The sequence below is a fragment of the Arachis ipaensis genome, chromosome B09 (assembly GCF_000816755.2).
Source record: "Arachis ipaensis cultivar K30076 chromosome B09, Araip1.1, whole genome shotgun sequence".
Classification (NCBI taxonomy): Eukaryota; Viridiplantae; Streptophyta; class Magnoliopsida; order Fabales; family Fabaceae; genus Arachis; species Arachis ipaensis.
The window spans coordinates 57,207,283-57,212,915 of NC_029793.2; the positions used below are offsets into that span (position 1 = coordinate 57,207,283).

Genomic DNA, 5,633 nt, shown 5'->3' on the forward strand with positions numbered 1-5,633 from the left:
GTCTTTTTATCATAAACAGTTTGAATATATATCGAATATATTTTAAAATATTAATAATATTTTAAATTGAATAATTAATTAAATTTATTCTTAAAAGATCATCTTTCTTTAGATTAGTTATTAAAAGATATTTTTAATTAATTTTGTCTTTTAAAAATTTTAAGTTAGTCATGTTAGTCCTTTCATCATTTTTATTGCTAACGGTATCAAAATTTGCGATATAGCACATTACGTGAAACTATATTGAATATATCACATATTTGGAATTCTTAATTAGCTTGCATTGTTGACGATGTCAAAATTTACGATATAGCACATCAAGTGAAACTACATTGAATATATCACATACCTGACACTCCTAATTGGCTGCTAACATGAATACATGATAAACTTATGAAATTAGATCAAATTAACCCCAAATTGAAGAGGACCTTAAAGCTTAAAATTTTTCAATTTGGGATTCATTTGATCTAATTTTATAAATTTATCATGTTAGCATTCAGTTAGGACTCTAAGGTATGTGTTAAGGACGAATTTGATTAGAAAAATCTTTTAGAGATTAATTTTGGAAAATGAGTGATCTTTAAGGCTGTATATATTTACAGGCATAGAATACTTAGATATAAAATTATATTTAGATGATGAGACATGGACAGAAATATTGTGTCCAAAGAGAATAACAAAAAATCCAACTTATTTTTTTATTATTTTTATCAATTTTAATTATATTTTTCTCCAAATTTTTGTATGAAAAAAATAAGTAGAGAAGATTAGACTTTTATAAGTTGTTCTAGTTTATTACCAAACAAAATATAAGAACACTAATTTTTGTATTTCTGTTGTTTATGTCATATTCTTAATATCTTGTCTTGTTCTCAAATCAAACGTAGCCTAAGAGGCGAATTTGATTATTTACTCATTTTGGATTCGTATTTCACTTTGAGTGTGTTTAAAAATTTTATTAGAAAAGAATTGCGTTGAATTCTTAAAGAATTAATTTATAATTCAATTATTGTAATAATTTTTAAGTTTGGAATAAAAAAATTAAATTGAAAAATGTTTAAAACATATTTGAATTAATTATTTTACTATTAATATTCCAATACTAATTTTTTTATACTAAAAAATACTTTTAATACATATTCTTCTAATTTTATCTTAACTATTCTTTTATATTCCATCTCCACCACAAAACATCTTACCTTGGTCTCTCTTTCTTTTTAACCTCAGTAATTTAAACAATGACAGAGTTTATAGCAGAGAATGGGATCATGACCCTCAAAACGTTTTATAAAATAATTAGTAGTATTTTTATTTAAAAAAAAAATTGTTGTTCGATTGGCTTAGCATCTTAAGTTTAACATGAAGTATCTTAATTCAAACTTCACCTCTTACATTTGTAATAATTTTTACTTTTAATCATTAGTAATTTGAGCTTTGAACTTGGTTGAAATGCTGAAGTAAAATCTTTCATTCTATTTAAAAATAAAATCATATCTAAAAAAATTATGTAAAAAAAAAAGAAAAAAAAAAGATATAAATTATAAAAAGATAAAAAAAAAGATATCATCATAAAAAGATAACAAAAAAAGATATTATCCTTTGCTAGTTGCCTCTATGCATAAAAGCAAAGCTCCTTTACCTTCCATTTTCTCTATTCAAAAAAGAAAGTTCTCTTCCTTTGTTCAAAAAATCAAAACAAAACAAAGCTAATTAATTGCCTTTGTTGTTCGAACAAAAATTAAAGCACGCAAAACACATTATAAAAAATTAGGTATTTTTATTTATTTAATTTAATGTTATTTTATATTTATTATTTATTTAATTTAATTTTTTATATCATACAAAATATTAGAATATTCAATAAATATTGAAGTTATTGTATTTTTATATATTGATAGAAGAATTTTGCAAGTTATAACTTAAGAAGTTTCAATCTTTTAAGTTAAGTTTCAAGTTCAAGCAATTATATTTTTTTGCATCATACGTGTGAAATTAGGTAATTTTTTATTTATTTAATTTAGTATTATTTTATATTTATTGATTTTTTATTGAATATCTTTTGACTAAAAATAATATTCAATCAGTATTATAAATTTTAATATTTATCTTTCTAATTTTTTTTACATGTTTCATAGGATACACATTTAACTTTTTGTACAATTATAATCATGAAAATAAAAAAAATTGATATATTTTTTAAGAGGAAGGCTAACGTTCAAGGAGGAGAAATATAACTTCTACAATATCAACACATGTAGATAGTTCTTCTACTTTAATGAATCAAGAAGAAAGTGATATACAGCTTTTAAAAGTTCAAAGAGTTACATTTGATGAGTTTGTCCTTAATTCTTTAGAACGAGACCCTGAAAAACAGCTTCAAATTTGGCAATAGCACCCAAACCATAAAGATGAGGTTAGACGAGCTTATCTTAAAAGGGGTCCATATCAAAAACATCTTGACAATTATCCTCTATTTGGTATGAAGCATCCAAGACAATTTCAATATGCTTGATTTGGTATTTTTCTTTCATGGTTAGAGTATTCACCTTCTGAAAATGCTGCATATTGTTTATTTTGTTATTTGGTTAGCGAAAAATCCAGTGGACGTAATGGGTCAAATATTTTTATTAGTAAAAGATTTAGAAGTTAGAAAAAAGTTAATGATCAAGTGAAATGTGCTTTTCTTAAACATATTGGAGATCCTTGCTCACCACACAATAATGCAGTTGGAGCATGTCCAGATTTACTAAATCAAGCACATCACATCCAAAATGTAATATAGGATTATACTTCTGAAAAAATTTAAAGGAATCGATTACGTCTAAAATCCTTCATTGATGCAACTCGTTGGCTTACATTTTAAGCTTGTGCTTTTAGAGGCCATGATGAAACTCCAGAATAAAAAAATCGAGGTAATTTTTTTAAAATGATAAAACTCATAGCATCTTACAAAGATGAAGTTGCAAAAACTGTGTTAGAACATGTTTCATATAATGCTAAGTATACTTCATACAAATTCAAAAAAAAATATTGCATATTCTCTCAAACAAGGTGGGAAAGCATATTTATGAAGAAATTGGAGATTCTAAATTTTGTATTACAGTAGATGAACCTCGTGATGAATCCAAAAGAGAACAAATGACACTTTGTTTTGAGATTTGTTGATATACATGGTTTTATTCAAGAGCGTTTTCTTAATCTTGTATATGTTAAAGATACTACATCATTAACTTTTAATCATGAATTGTGTGGCATTCTTTCTCGACATGGTCTTGATGTCTCTAATATTCGTGGACAAAGATATGATGGTACCAGCAACATGAAAGGGGAATGGAATGGGTTACAAGCATTATTCTTAAAAGTTTGTCCTTATGCTTATTATATTCACTATTTTGCTCATCGATTACAACTTACATTGATTGCTGCATCTAGAGAAGTTATTCCTGTGCATCAGTATTTTCAAAATTGACTTTCACCGTCAACATCATTTGTTCTTCTAGTAAGCGACATGATGAGTTACATGATGCCATGACAGATGAAATTATCCATTTATTAGAGATTGATGAACTTGAAACTGGTAAAGGGGCAATCAAATTGGTACTTTGAAACGAGCAGGTGATACTCCATGGAGTTCTCATTTCTCTGCTATTTGTAGTTTGATAAATATATATATGAAAAAACGTTGACTGTTTTACAAAAGATTATTGTTGATGGATCAACTTATTCTCAACGTTGTGATGCAGATAATTTTTACAATACCCTGATCTCATTTGAGTTTGTATTGATTTTGCATTGATGAAAGATATTATGGGAATAATTGTTGTTCTTTGTCAAGCTTTACAAAAGCAGTCTCAAGACATAGTTAATGCTGTGCAACTAGCTAGTTCATTCTACAAAAATACTTATCCAAAATATGAGAGATGATAAATGGGAGAAATTATTAAAAAATGTGAAATTATTTTGTGAGCAATATGATATTCTAATTCCTGATTTAACTGCTTCTTATGTAGCAAGGCAGGGACGCTCGCGTCACCAAAAAGATCATATTACAATTGAGCATTATTTTAGAGTGGAGATATTTTTAGTCACAATTGATAAGCAATTACAAGAGTTGAATAACAGATTCAATGATCAAGTAATGGATCTACTAAGTCTGAGCTCTACTCTCACGCTTAAGGATGCCTACAAAAATTTTAACATTGCTAAGATTTCTGCTCTTGTTGATAATTACTATCCCGGAGACTTTACTGAATAAGAGAAGAATAATTTGCATTTTCAGCTTCAACATTTTATTCATGATGCTCGTCAATATTCAGAAATGAAGAATCTATCAACTATTCATGAATTGTGTAGATGTTTAGCAAAAACAAAAAAGTCAAAAGTGTATTACTTGATTGATAGATTGATCCGTCTGATATTAACTCTTCCAGTTTTTACAGCTACTATAGAGCGATCATTTTCAGCAATAAAAATAATTAAGACAAGGTTAAGAAACAAGATGGATGATGCTTTTCTGGCAGATAGTTTGGTTATTTACATTGAGAAAGAAATTGCTGGAAAGTTTAGTTCTGATTCATTTATTGAGGATTTTAAGTCACTCAAGACTCGAAGAGTACTATTATAAACTATTTTATATTTTTTATCCGTAGAATTATTAATTTATTATCTTATTAGTAACAAACTTAAATAATTATATTTATAATTTTTATATTAACTTTGTGGCCCTCTCAAAATTGTTTTTCAAGCTCCGCCACTGAACTTATACGTTTACTTTTGTTAGTGATAAAAAATTATGACGTAAAATGACATCGCAACAATGATCAATGGTGGTGCAACAGTATGCAACAATCATTGGAAGAAAAGATGTCGTCATTCAAGTCATAATATAAAGAGCATGAGCAATAGTCATGAAAATAAATCGAAAAGAAACAATATATGATGGTAGACCAATTATGGAATTAGATGTTTTTTTTGTTGATACCAACAAAGATGAAGTTGAAGTTTCGTGGTGGATCTTTTATGATGGTAGTGATAACAATGATTGTAAGATGCATAAAGATGAAAAAGAGAAAGGGAATCAAGAAAGACAAATTGTAATGTGATGATAGATGATGGTCATGTGCAGAGAAGAAGTGAAAGATAGAGTAGAGGGTAATATAATGTTCATCGAAGAGGAACGAGAAAAGGGAGAAAGAAAAGAGAAAATGGGTATATTTTAAAACACTAAATTATGACAGGATTAGTTTAAATATTTTACCTTCAAATATAAATCTCGAGATTGAATTTGCAAATCAAATCTTTGTTTGATTTATTTTTTAATTAAAGATGAACATTATAATTCTCACAAAAATTTAAATTTATGTATTTTTTATTTTTCAAAACAAAAAAAATTCAATTGTCAAAATATAAAATTCTAAACTTTTCAAACACACTCTTTAGTCTTTATTAATATTGGATAAAAGGCAAGTTTTGCGGGAATAGCAATGGGTACCTGTGAGAGAGGATATCCCTCTCCCACCCCATCGTTATTTATGAAAATATTCCGTTTATGCTCCATTTCCATTATGGATAGGGATGGCAATTTTCTCTGGCGGGACGGGTATCCGCGGGGATTTACCTGCCGGGGGACG

The 5,633-nt window shown here is 27.4% G+C and overlaps 1 pseudogene; it reads left to right on the forward strand.

Annotated features, from left to right (window-relative positions):
- LOC110266853 lies at positions 2,279-4,627 on the forward strand (annotated as a pseudogene).